Source organism: Sus scrofa, chromosome 2, assembly GCF_000003025.6.
Source record: "Sus scrofa isolate TJ Tabasco breed Duroc chromosome 2, Sscrofa11.1, whole genome shotgun sequence".
In the NCBI taxonomy this organism is placed as follows: Eukaryota; Metazoa; Chordata; class Mammalia; order Artiodactyla; family Suidae; genus Sus; species Sus scrofa.
Genome location: NC_010444.4, coordinates 142726918 through 142741844, shown reverse-complemented (window position 1 = coordinate 142741844; position 14927 = coordinate 142726918). Strand labels below are relative to the sequence as shown.

Sequence of the window (14927 nt, the reverse complement as noted above, 5' to 3'; positions counted from 1 at the left end):
GTGAGCTGTTTTGCACTTGGAAGAAATTTTGCATTGTGCAACTCAACTCCCCAGCCTAAGGAATGTATTAATAGATATGTTCTCATTCCAGAGAGTGAGGTAGAGGTTGAAAGTTGTTGCCAGAGCAACAGCAAACTCACCTTTCAATTCCCTTTCAGGAATAGAAGGAAAAAAAAAAAAAAAAAAAAAAGAGTCCTTGGGAATTGAGAAGCCAATGAGGATACTCGCTTAAGCTGAAGTCATCGTATCTGTGAGCCAGCTGGGGACGCTGTCGCAACACGCAAACAGCAAGGTGTAAGGTACCTGGCACACTCCGCCTGGAGACCAAGGGAGAGGCAAAAAGAGCTTGCACTGTTTCCTGAAGCCTGAGCCAAAAGGAGGGAGTGAGGGAGTGGGGGCTTGGAGGAAGTCATGGGTAGGAAAAGGAAAGGGGGCAGACAGACCTCATCATTCAGGAAACGGGGTCAAGTAGGTACACTGACAGGGGAACTGTCCAACTTGCCTCATAATTCATATAAATCCATTCTTTTTCCCAGAGCCTCAAATGCTTAGGAAGCAGCCGGCCTGTTACTTACAATCACATGGAGGTACTACTTATGAGTAGATTTCTGTATACTGGTACTATGTTAAGTCGTTGACAAATATTACTTGCAACAAATATAAATTACACATTATTATTTCATTTTTACAGATAAAATTGTGAAAGGTTATGTTATGCCTCCCCTGGTCCTCTACCTAGTAACTATTTTTGTCTGACTACAACGTCATGCTCGTAATTAGTATACAACTCTGCTTCCCAAATTAACATAGTAAATAAATGAAGTGAAAATAAATCTTGGGCTTTAGATTTTAAAGGAAATGAAAGAGACTACTTACGTATATTGAAAATGGCCCGATAGAAATTTTGCCAGATATTTCTCAAGAGATTCTGTTATAATTCAAGATCCAGTCTTCCCCCTTTTTATAAACAGATGAAAAACCCAAGGCCCAGATGATGAAAGCACTTGCCCAGTCCTTACAGTCCTAGCAATATAAGAACTAGAACAATCTGGCACTCTGTCTCATGCTCATTATCAAGAGCATTTGGTGGGGTCCCATTTGTATTAAAAAAAACCTATATTAAAGTATACAGAATGTAAAAAAAAAAACCCATAATACTTAGTCTAGGTAATCTTCATAATCTAGTCTCTTTCCTTTGATATTTAGCATAATTTGAAATCGATGTTGGGTTCTGCTCTAGCTCATTCATTTCCATTGCTGTATAGAATTCCAGTCTGGTCAATGCCCTTTGACCACCAAGTGTCAGGAACACACCTGAAGGTGAACAAAGTTGAATTATCTAATTATTGCAGTAAGGGAAACTGTACACCATGCAGAATCCTGGAACATGTCAGTAAGAGGGTGTTAGAAAGGACTTGCAGCAGTTAGTCTTTTGCAAGGTGATTTGGGAGGGGCTTAAAGTAGGACTTTGCTCTGGATTGGATGCTGTCAGAACAGTTAATTTTATGATTGGATATAGTAGTAATTTTTATGCAGAGGTGAAAATGAGAGGACGCTAGAGATGTGATTGGTAATTCATATTGCCCAGAATGGAGAGGTATTTGGTCATTTTTGGGGATTGAAGAAATGGACCTTTATATTCAGACCTGATTAGGGCATCCTCTTGTTTTTCTCTTAATGCAGCACCATCACAGAGGGGCCCTTGTCTAATGTTTCTGTAAGCCTGTTTTTGTTCAGCATAAGAACAGCATATCCTAGCTCTGAATATCAGGCTAGCTCCTAGCTGTCATGGACTGCCTTTCAATGTTAACATAGCAAAATTCATTTACTCATTCTATTTTTCTAGTGTTCATGGAAGGATGTCATTTTATGTGTCACTTTGTACACAAGTGTACATTTAAGGGAGGGGGCATACACCTCGAAGGGGCACTGGTATCACAGGGTGTGTTCTTTTCAGCTTTACCTGATACTGCCCAACTGCTAAGAAGTTACAATCTCACCAGCAGGGTACCTTCCAGGTGTTCTCATTCTTAAACACTTAATCATTACTAGTCCTCTTAAATTTTAACCATTTTTGTTATCTCATTGTGGGCTTAATTTGCATTTTTTCAATTATTAATTATTGATGAGGTAGGGCAGTATTTGATACATTTTTAGTCATTTGGATAAACTTTGGGTGGGGAGGGGGTTCAGTTTTCTTGCCAACTTTTGACGTTGGATTGCCTTTTTCCTATTGATATGTTGTAGTTCTTCATATATTCTAAATATGAGTCCTTATCTAAAAGTCCTGAGTATCTTATACAGAGTTTTTGTCTAAGAAGGAGATATTTCTCCCAGTGATTGACCCATTTAGCAGAAGATTGTGGCATCCTAGGAATTTAATTGAGATAGAGTTGATTTATAACATTATATAAGTTGAAGGTATACAACATGATTCAATATTTGTATATATTGCTAAATGCGCACCACAGTAAGTCTAGTTAACATCCATGACCACATATAGTTAAATTTTTTTCATGTAATGAGAACTTTCAAGATCTGTTCTTAGCATTGTATTGTATATTTGAAAATTGCTATTAAGTCTTAATGCAATCAGTTTCTAATGCATTCAGAACCCATACATTTAAAAATACATTCCTATGACTTGAAATACAAGAGATGCTGCTTTTCAGTTGGATTCCTCTGAAACTTAATGTGTTTGGTTCCCAAGGTACATATTAATAATCTGCTTGATGGGATAAGATTCCAAAATATTTTTTCCCCTGAAAACTTTGGACCCTTTCGACACGGTGGTATTTTTTTGTGCCATGGCCATAGTATGCAGAATTCCCAGGCCAGGATCCTTAACCTGCGAGGCCATCAGGTAACTCCTAGTGGGTTTTTTAATGTAAGTTTTATTCTTTGCAAAGAAGGTAGAACTAGGACCCACAGAATAAATCTACAACCTATTAGGCTATAATGTTAGGGTCTTTACTCGAAAATCTAATTATTGGGAAGAGGGGAAAACCACAGCAAGGAAAATATCATGAAAAATTTGGAGAATAAAAAATGCATTCCAAAACTGTATTTAAGTACTAACTTAAGATTTTTTGAAAAAAGCCTTCAGAAGAGTTAAGCCTTCTGAAGAGTTACACAAGTACTTACAATTACCCATTACTTGCCCACTGAGTTGGCTTGTTCAAATTTTAGACTTCTCCTCTCCTTAGACGCCCCTGAAATTTAATTCACCCCCAAACCGCAGTAAGTTCTAAAATACAGAACATCACCCACTGAATGGTTCCTTGTGAGAACTGGCCCACCACAGAGGGGAAAGTGCTTGACTGTGTGAGTTGCTTTGGCCAATGGATAGTAGAAGAGTAGATTGGATTGTGCCCCCCACAAAGCTGTGTTTAAGTCTTAACCCTGGTGTCTGTGAATGTGACCTTATTTGAGAAGAGTGTCTTTTCAGATATGGTCAAGTTAAGATAAGTTTCTATGGAATTTGTGAACCCTGAGTCATGACTGGCATCTTATAAAGACTTGGAGACGCGCAGACACACACAGGGAAGAAGACACACAGAGGGAAGAAGGCCATACACGTCAGAGACTGGACTGAGGCTATTACAAGCCAAGGATTGCTAGCAGCCACCAAAAGCTAGGAACTGGCAGGTAAGCATCCTCCCCCAGAGCATTCAGAGTGAGCATGGCCCTGATTTCAGACTTTTAGTCTCCGGAATAAGGAGAGAATACATTTCTGGGATTTTTTTTTTTAAGCCACCTAGTTGTGGTGATTTGTTACAGCAGCCCTAGGAAACTGATGCACGGAGTAAAGCAAGTTGTGGCTTGAAATGTGCTACAGTAATTGGGTTTGCCCTTTTGCTTTCTAAGAACATTTTCTGGATAGGCCACCAGTTAAAGGATGAGGATGGAACAGCACTGGACACAACCTGTATACTGAAGCCAAGCACAGCTGAACTCAGCCTAAATCTGCAGACCTCCAGAGGCATGAGTAGGAATTAGCATTTTCAACTACCAAGTTTCGTGCTGTATTGTGTGACAGTAGGTGACAGGTATAGTATGTAAGCATTTAATTTTGTGATGGATGAGTTGCAGACATTTTAACATATCGTCCCTATCTTAATGGGTACCTCCTTCTAACAGGGACATTCTCCCGCGTAACCTCAATACAATTTTCACACTCAGAAAATTTAATGTGAATACTATTACCTAATATTATATTCAACATTCTAATTTCCTCAGTTAAAATAGTGTCTTTTTTCATTGTTGCTTTTGTCCTTTTTTTAGGGCTGCACCCATGGCATATGGAGGTTCCCAGGCTAGGGGTCCAATCGGAGCTGTAGCTGCCAGCCTACACCACAGGCACACCAACACCAGATCTGAGCCACGTCTGCGACGTACACCATAGCTCACGGCAACACCAGATCCTTAGCCCACTGAGTGAGGCCAGGGATTGAACCCACAAACTCATCGTTCCCACCGGATTTTTTTCCACTGCGCCATGATGGGAACTCCCAATAATGTCTTTTGTCTGTGTCACTGTTTTTTTTTAAATCCAAGATATAATCAAGGTTTGCACATTGCACTCACTTGTCATGTTCTCTCTAGTTTCCTTTAAACTAGAACAGTTTAAACAAAGTATTTATTTATTTATTTATTTTGGTCTTTTTAGGGCTGCACCTGCAGCATATGGAGGTTCCCAGGCTAGGGGTCGAATGGAAGCTGTAGCCGCTGGCCTACACACAGCCACACACCAGATCCAAGCTGTACCTGTGACCTACACCACAGCTCATGGTAATGCCAGATCCTGAACCGACTGATCAAACCTGTATCCTCATGGATGCTAGTCAGTTTCATTTCCACTGAGCCACTAGGGAACTCCATAGTGCCATTTTTTAAAGAGTTGTTTTACAAAAATAAACAGGGCCTAAATTTAAAAGTTTTGCACAACAAAGAAAACCATTACCAAAAAACAAAAAGACATTTCTAGAATGGAAGAAAATCTTTGCAAATGAAGCCAACTGACAAGGGATTAATCTCCAAAATATATAAACAACTCACGCAGCTGAATATCAAAACAAAACAACCAAATCAAAAGAGGTAAGAAGATCTAAATAGAAATTTCTCCAAAGAAGATAAACAGATGAGCGCAAACTGCATGAAATGATGCTCAACATCACTAATTATTAGAGAAATGCAAATCAAAACTACAGTGAGGTACCACCTCACAATAGTCAGAATGGTTATCATTAAAATCTACAGATAACAAATGCTGGAGACATTGTGGAGAAAAGGGAACCTTCCTCCACTGGTGGTGCAAATATAAATAGGTGCAAGTGCTATAGGGAACAGTATGAAGGTTCCTTAAAAAACTAAAAATAGAACTACCCTATGATCCAGTAATCCTACTCCTAGGCATATATCCAGAAAAAATCGTAATTCAGAAAGATATGTACACCATCGTGTTTATAATAGCCAAGACATGGAAGCAATCTAAATGTCTACCAGCAGAGGAATGGATAAAGATGTGGTACATATATACAATGGAATATTACTCAGCCATAAAAAAATGAAATAATGTCACTTGTGGCAACATGGATGGACCTAGAGATTATCATACTAAGTGAAGTAAGTCAAAGACAAACATCATGATATCACTTTTACATAGCATCTCGTAAAAAGATACAAAAGAACTTATTTATAAAACAACAAACTCATAGATTTTATGGGGTTTTTTGTTTTGTCTTTTGTCCTTTTTTGGGGCCACACCCGTGGCATATGGAGGTTCCCAGGCTAGGGGTCGAATCAGAGCTGTAGCTGCCGACCTGTGCCAGAGCCACAGCAACACTAGATCTGAGCCATATCTGTGACCTACACCACAGCTCACGGCAATGCCCGATCCTGGCCAGGGATTGAACCCACAACTTCATGGTTCCTAGTCAGATTCGTTTCCACTGCGCCACAATGGAAACTCCAAACTCATAGATTTTGAAATCAAACTTATGATTACTTAGAAGAGAGGAATCAATTAGGAGAATGGGAGTAACATATAAACGCTAGATTATATAAAAGATATAATTAACACAGACCTATTGTGTAGTATAGGGAAATCTACTAAACAGTTTGTAGTAATCGATAAGGGCAAAAAGAATGGCCATAACCGATTCATTTTGCTATATGCCTAAAACAGCAACATGGGTGCAACTAGAGATTTTCATACTAAGTGAATTCAGAAAGAGAAAGATAAATACCATATGATGTCACTTAGATGTAGCATCTAAAATATGGCACAAATGAACCTGTCTACAAAACAGAAACAGACTCACAGACATGGAGAACAGACCTAGGGTTGCCAAGGGTTGGGGGGAGGGGGTGGAATGGACTGAGAGTTTGGGGTTAGTAGATGCAAACTATTACACTTAGAACGGATAAGCAATGAGGTCCTACTCTACAGCCTACGGAACTATATCCAACCTCTTGGGAGAGAATGTGATGGAATATAGTAAGAGAAAAAGAATGTAGATGTTTTATACATATATAATGTACGTATGTATATATAATGTGCAAATGACTGGATCACTGTGCTGTACAGCAGAAATTGACTCAAAACTGAATCAATTATACCCTAACAAAAAGAAAATTTAAAAACATTCTTGAACAGCAGGGACACAGAGAAAATGGAATAAAAACGAATACAACATCGTAAGTCAACTATACACCAATAAAATTAAAAACAAAACAAAAACTGATACTCAAATCTAGATGACACTGAATATACAAATAGGGGCCGGTTCCTGTAGTCCAAAAGTAGTAATAGTTATCACAACCCTGGAAGATTAGAAGATTCGTGGAAAGGGAACATGATGAAAAGCTCCATAAGTAATAGAAAAAGTAAATTGTAAATTTAGCCTAAGCAAAATAAAAGCACATGTTCAAATAACATTACTTGAGAAATCCTTATTCTCTCTAAGCTGAGACCCATCTGCACTTTCATCTGTGGAAAGGGGCTAAGAAGAATACTTAAGCCATAAAATGTAGACGCACAAATCAGATCCAGCATATGCACAGCATTTAATCTGGTATTTGGACTCATTAAGTTGCCCAACAAAGTAAAAGCCATTATTGTGACTTGGATTTTTGAGTTGTTTTACAGCATAACCCTCAATTCGTGTATTGTGTCTTCATTAGATTCCGATGAAATATTTTTACAGCAGTACCATTTAGGTGCTGATGTTGAATCGTTTTCAATGCGTTCCACCAGGAAGCATACAATGTCTTTTTATCCCATTATATTTTTTTGGCCATGCCCAGGGGATGTGGAAGTTCTTGGGCCAGGGAACAGGAGTGACAACACCTAGCTTAACCCACTGCGCCACAAGGAACTCCCACTTTATCCCATTATTGGTCACAGTACCTTTGATTATTTGGTTACAAAAGAGCATATAAATTTTTCAATTTGAAAGTTACTTTTTAATTTCTTCACGATTAGTTATCGATGGAGAGATGCTTCAAAACTATGTGAATGTGACATGGAGAAAAGGGAACTGATGTGCACTGTTGGTGGGAATGGAAATTGGTGCAACTGCCATGGAAAACAGTAGGGAGAGCCCTGAAAAAATTAAGAACAGAGCTACTGTATGGCCCATCACTTCCAATACTGGGTATTTATCTGAAAAGCAAAAACATTAATTAGGAAAGACGTACACCACTGTGTTCATAGCAGCCTTACTTAGAGTGATGTGTGTGTGTGTGTGTGTGTGTGGTGTGTGAGGGGATATTACTTGGCCATGAAAAAAAAAATGAAATCTTACCATTTGCAGCAACATGGAGGGTCCTAGAGGGTCTTATGCTAAGAGAATTAAGTCAGAACATTACAAAGTGTATCATTTCACTTATATGTGGGGTCTAAAGACAAACATCAGATACAGAGTTACAGATGCAGAGAACAAACAGCTGATTGTCAGAGGGGTCGGATCAGGGGATGAAAGCAATAGCTTAGGGAGATTAAGAGGTACAAACTTCCCAGTCACAAAATGAGTCAAGGGGATGCAATGTCCAGTGGGGGGAATATAGTCAATAATTATGTAATATTTTGTGTGGTGAGAGATCGTCACTAGATTTACCGTAGTATTGATCATTTTGTGATGTTCCATAGAAATAGTGAATCTCTATGTTGTGGACCAGGAACTAACAGTATCGTAGGCCAATTATACCTCAAAAAGCAGCATCATAGAAAAGATCAGATTTGTGGTTACCAGAGGCTGGGGTAGGGTGGGGGGCAGGCGTAGGTAGGAGGAGGGGGGATTTTATGAAGGCAGCTAAAAGGTCCAACCTTCCAGTTATAAGGTAATTACATACTAGAGATGCCGTGTACAACACAAGGTAATTACACGCAGAGATAGAAAGTACAACTGATCAGTGAACACTGGCATGTGCTACAGCTGAAAATTGTTGAGTTCTCATCACAAGGTAATTTTTTCTTATATCTATACAAGATGCATGTTCACTAAACTTACTGTAATTATTTCACAATGTAAGTCAAATCATTATTCTGTACACAGACTTACACAGTACTCTATTATATCTCAATAAAACTCAAAACTATGAATCTTCTATTTTTGAAACAATTTTGTTACTCAGTGTTTTCTAACATCCCTGGATGGGTGGTACTTGCCTATGTTAATATATATTTGTACTTTGATAAGTATCTGTGTTGTATGTATGTTGTGTGTGGTCACATACATACTTCCAATGCATTGAAACAGGGTTCTTCCTTTACCTCCCAATTTATATTTTTATAAGCCTTGTACCAAAATGAGACTCTGGTTCCTAACATTCATAAGTATATTTACTCATATGTAAATATGTATATGAATATTTGACTATTTGATATTCAAATAAAATATCTGAATATATGAATCTTTTTAGGGCCACACCTGCGGCATATGGAGGTTCCCAGGCTAGGGGTCAGATCCGAGCTACAGCTGCCAGCCTACACCACAGCTACAGCAACACGGGATCTGAGCCATGTCTGCGACATACACCACAGCTCAGGCCAGTGCCAGATTCTTTAATCCACTGAACAAGGCGAGGGATCAAACCCACATCCTCATGGATACTAGTCGAATTTGTAACCTGCTGAGCTATACAACAGGAACTTCTTTACTCATTATTTGAATCTTAAAATATGATATTTTTACAGTAAGATATGGCATCATGATCCTACTCGCCCAAAAGAGCTGAAAACATGTCCATACAAAATCCCACACACAAAAATTTATAGGGGCTTTATACCTAATTGCCAAAACTTGAAGCAACCAAGCTGTCCTTCAGTGGGGGAATTATCCAGATAATGGATTACTATTTTTCAGTGCTGAATTATTATTTATAATTTATAAACAATATTTTATAATTCACTGAATTATTTTTTATTCAGATAATGGGTTATTTATTATCCAGCACTGTATTATATCCAAATAATAGATTATTATTATTCAGCACTAAAAAGCAATGAGCTATCAAGGCATGCAAGGATATAGAGGAAATGTAAATGCATCCTGCTGAGTGAAAGAAGCCAGTCTGTAGAGCCTATTTACTGTGTAACTCAACTGTATGAAGTCTAGAAAAGGCAAAACTGTGGAAACAGGAACAAAAAATTGGTGGTTTTTAGGGCCTGGGTGGTGGGGGTTGAATAGGTGGAACTCAGGGTTTTCTAAAATGGACTTCATTACTATGCATGTGTAACTAGAATACTGGATAACCTCCCCATTGGCTGTTTCTATATTGTATTCAAACTGGAAAAAAGTCTTAATACGACTAAAACAAATATCAGAAATATTAACATCTGGGATCCCCTCTAATTTTCTTTCACACATACCCAAGTCTGAAAAATGCTGGCCATTTTTAGGAGCAGCTGTATTTTAAAACGCTGAGTTCACACCTGCAGTTTTAGACTTTACTATTAGAATTCTCATCTTTCACTGTGTCTTTTCATGCATGTTAGGTTTCTTATTCCTTTTGGCAGGAACAAGAGGCTTTGGGTGTCTCGAAGTCTTTCTTCTTGGGCAGCTATTTATTGCAGCTGCTTTTGATCTGCCATCTGTTGCTTTAAATGACGGTGTTTCTTACTGTTTCCCGTGTGTGTGTGCAGATAATGTTTCTGTCTTCCACAGTAACATAAGAAGCCTTAATGTAAACCAATACCATTTATAGGCCAGATTTATAGTACCTTCTTATTTTAAACAGATGGCTTTTATGCACGTAATTTTGTTGTTTTCCACGTTGACTCTTGTGGCATAGGTTATAGCTTTCTTTCCATGCAATCTGACAGGTGTTGGCGAAACTTCCTAATTTAACCAAATGTTAGAATATTAATTCTTCTCATTAAACTGTGACCAGTGTCTCTCTTTTATGAGAACAATTCAAGTAATCCCCAAATTTGGTACCTAAAATTTTATTTAGTATTTTGGGGGAATAAAGTCTTAACCTTAAAACAGAAATGATAACTATACTTTCAGGGTTAAGATCCATAGAAGGAGAAATGAGAAAACATCCTAGAAGAAGAAATGAGAAAACCTAAGAATACTAAGTATTAACTGGGTTGGCTGACAAAGCCAAGTGTGCTTCCTGGTTCTATTTTTTCTGAGATTGCTAAATTTGTTTAAGAAATTTCTTTTACTCTCAATTTGCTAGAAGTTAATTTACCCTGTAACCCACATATATCTGAATATAAAGTAAGGCTCTGGCTGTAAAAGTCACTTGTTTCAAAAGATGGGAAGAGTGATATTAAACTAATTATGAATAAGAAGTTACCATCAAAGACAAATTTTAGATCAGTTGGAGCTGCAACTTCATAGCCTCTTTAAAAAATGTACCCCTCTTTCCACAGTATTTTTATTAAAATGACAGTACCTCTTTCTCTTGCTTTATTCTCATTATCTACCAAAGAATCTCCACTTAGTCAGCAATCTAACTCCCCATCTGAAGTTAAATGTACAAATTTCACAGTGAATTGATCATAACTTAAATACAAAAGTGTGAAAAATATACAGGGTAAACATAAGCATACCATAACTTTCCTGTATTTTCAACTCTGACAGTTTATAACTCGTCCTGGAAGAAAGTAACAAGAAACATCAGTTTTCCTATTAGAATTCCTGTGCCCTTGTACCCCTTCCTAAATATAATTACACTTTTTTTTTTCTTTCCAGAAGCTGAAATCAGAGCAGTACTCACAGCTAAACTTCCTTGGATGTATTTGGCTAACAATCAAGATAGAGCATCAGTAGCATTTCTTTCAGTAAAATCTATACTGAATAGTAACTAGTTACAAATTTATGTCTACTTATCTGATAACAAGATGTGCTACAATAAGTGGTGTGCTAAAAGCAAATGTAACATATTTGTAAATTATTGGAGAGAGGGGATAGAGGTGAGACATTACTCTAGAAATTCTCAATTCTTCCACATTGCTCTGAGGCTTTAAAATATAGCCAGGTCTCAGTATGATCCAGCAATCCCACTCCTGGGCATACATCCGGACAAAACTAATTCAAAAAGATACATGCACCCCTATGTTCATGAAGCAAAATTAACAATAGCCAAGATATAGAAACAACCTAAATGTCTATCGACAGATGAATGGCTTAAGAAGATATGCATAGACTCAATGGAATACTATTTAGCCACACAAAAGAGTGAAAGAATGCCTTTTGCAGCAACATGAACGTAACTATAGATTCTCAAGCTAAGTCAAGTCAGAGGGAGAAAGATACCGTATGTTATTTATATGTGGGATCTAAAATAAGGCACAAATGAACCTATCTACACAAGAGAAACAGACTCACAGAGAACAGACTTGTGGTTGCCAGGGGGGAGGAAGGAGGGAGTGAGATGGACTGGGGTTTGGGGTTAGTAGATGCAAAATATTACATTTACAAAGGATGAACAACAAGGTTCTACTGTAGTACAAGGAACTATATCCAGTCTCCTGGGATAGACCATGATGGAAAATAACATAAAAAAGAATGTAACTGGGTCACTTTGCTGTACAGCAGAAGTTGGCAGAACATTGTAAATTAATTGTACTTTAATAAAAAAAATAGCCAGGTCTCCCCAAAACCACCTCCTGAGGTTTAATATTCCAAACCCCTCCAATTTTTTTTCTTCAAAATTTAGGGTCTCAATCGTCTTTTTAAAAAACTTTTTCAAAGGCATTTCCTTATCCACCACCAGGTGGCAGATGGATCCACTCTTTGGAGAGCAGCACTCACCCCGCCCTACCGGAAGTTGTCATGCAAAGGAACTGTCTCTGACCACTCCTGGAGTTCAGCACCCCTGACGCGGACAGCGACACCACCCAATTTAGTCCCATGACTCGCTGCAGAGATTTTCACCTGACAAAGGAACTGGCCAATCCCGACTGGCACCAAGGACTGCGTGACTGCCTAATTTACAATGCGAGATATTGGGGAGGGGGGAGAACTCCTTGATTTGGGACATTTCAACTGGCAGGGGTACCAAATGATTTGAAATAATATATCCTAACACAAAATCCTGATTTTTCTCCTCTCAATACCCACTGGATTCTAAGTACATGCCTGTAAATGCTATCTTGCTGCGTGACAGTTGATTAACCAACCTCACTGTGTTGGTTTATTCCAACAAAATGCGTAAGACAGCGGAGGCGGTGCAAAAGGTCCGTGTGAGTTATGGCGGCCAATCCCTCTTATTGCGCGAAGCTGCCTGTCAGCATGGGGATGGGACTGCTTTTTCTGCAGTTTTCCAATTAGTGTCGAAAACCCAAACAGCCACTGTTTTTGTTCCCATGAAACTATTATTTTAGAGAGGTTAGAACGAAGCACGCGTGTGCTCTAGATGTGACGGTTTAGCTGTCATCTTTCCAGTTACCTAGCAACAAATTAGACAAAAAGAACACATTTGTTTTAACTCACAGCTTAGAACAGCAGAAGCCCAAGGGCAAATGAACATGGGCTCAGGACAGTGTAACCTATTAACTAGGTCTCATGTTTACAACCAGTCTAATTAAATCTCATTGCAGGGGCAGCAGATAGAGCTAACAGGAACAAGCTATTTAAGACGGACAAATAAGCTGAATTAAGCCGAGTTTTGGCTGTAATTTATGCATGCTGTACAGACTTTCTTTTTCCCCACTGCTCTGGCGGCGGTAATTCAGACCTTTAACCAGCAGAGGGCGAGTCGACTGCATTTTTGGCCCCTAAGACACGCCCTTCCTTCGCCCCCACCCCCTCAACCCTGCCTCGGCTAAATTAATTTATTAGGCTCTTCAAATATAGACCAACTGAGGAAGGTGTGGAAGAAGGAGAGCAGCGGCGCAAAACTCTGCAGAGTGCCTGCTCTGTCAGCCTTGGATGTGGCTGCTCTCGTGTCTCCTTGCTTGGAGCCGTAGAGAGGTTTGCGGTGGTTGTCCCAGGAGGGGGCAGGGATGAAAAGTAACCTTATCCCTAGAAGCTGTGGCTCTTTGGGATCACTAGCTTCAGAGGCTTGGGGAGAGTCAGAGGTAGCCTAGTTACATGACAAATATAACCTAGGAAGGTTTGAAATAGAAAAGAACCAGTTCCTTCTTAGGGCCAATAATAGTTTAGTATGCTGGAACAGCAACAAAAAAAAGGCTCTGTTCTGACTTTAATACGCTAGGAACAAAAAACGGGATGAGGGAGGAAAAGGATAAAATTAAAGAAGAAAGAGTCTGGCTGAGTCATCCTAGAACAAGCAAAGCAAGCCACTCAGCCGCTCAGGGAGAGAGACAATGAGAGAAGGCCTGCCAGCACAGCAGGGCTGAGCAATAAAGCATGCTGTACATAGTTAATTTATGGTTGGGTGGAGCCCTCCGTATTCTGGACAGGCACACCACTTGCCCCAGAGAGGAGGTTCTACCTTGTAAGGCTTTGCAGAATCTCCTTAGGCAGGCAGCAGCCAGAAATCCCATTAATTGGACATGCCCTTTCTCCTCCACATAGTTATGTCTCAGAATTCATATAACTCAGTTTCAGACTAGTAAAATTAATTTTTTCTGGAGGCCATTAAACTCAATCTTCTGCAGCATTGCATTTTCTCTCCAATCATTAAATTTCTGTAAAGCTTGTGTTTCAAGGACACCATATCATTAATAAATTCAGTTCATGAGCAAGTATGATACCCTCCTAAAGCTGCTTATGCGTGGGGGGAGGGACAAGAGTGAAGTGTCTTAGGATAGATGATCAATAATCTTACAGGTAAAGTGCACTCTGACAGTGTTGTGTGGCACACTTGTTTCTGCAAGCATTCCCTCTTTATCTAAGCACTTGTAAAATAAATTTTCTGTGCATGTACCAAACTTCATTCATGTTACACCAAGATCCAAACAAATGCTTAAAATTGGCTAATATAATCTCCCCATGGAAGCCAGAATTATCTTTAAAAACTCAAGTAGTAAGTCACTGAATAAGCACTTAATAGAATATGCAAAAAGTCACTAAGCGTATTAAATGGTTTCAACATTATTATCAAAAAATGGAATTTTAAACCATAATGAAATGCCTTTACCCACCCAAAAATATTGAATGAATTAATTAAAAAGCTGCCATTTTCACATTCGGAAAGGATGGAGCAACTTCAGCTGTCGCTCGGTGCTGGTGGGGAGTAAGATGGTGCAATCACTGCGGAACACTGTCAGCATTTACTAAAATCAATACATGCATATACCCTACGACTCGGTTAATTACCCTCTTAGGTATATACCCAATAGAAACACTCATATGGGCACACAAAAAGAGATGTAAAAGAATATTCATCTTGAACGTGGAACAATCCAAACCGCAACAGTAGGATGGATAAATATATTGTTATTGCTGTATAGAGAAATACATATATAGCAATAACTTTTTAAAAAAAACTACAACCACACACAA

General features: G+C 38.8%; 1 long non-coding RNA gene across 1 annotated transcript; it reads left to right on the top strand.

Annotated features, from left to right (window-relative positions):
• On the top strand, positions 2906 to 14170 carry LOC102165434. The gene is made up of 4 exons (XR_001303232.2): positions 2906 to 3648; positions 3884 to 4049; positions 11208 to 11428; positions 12232 to 14170. It is a non-coding gene; the product is annotated as an uncharacterized LOC102165434 (long non-coding RNA).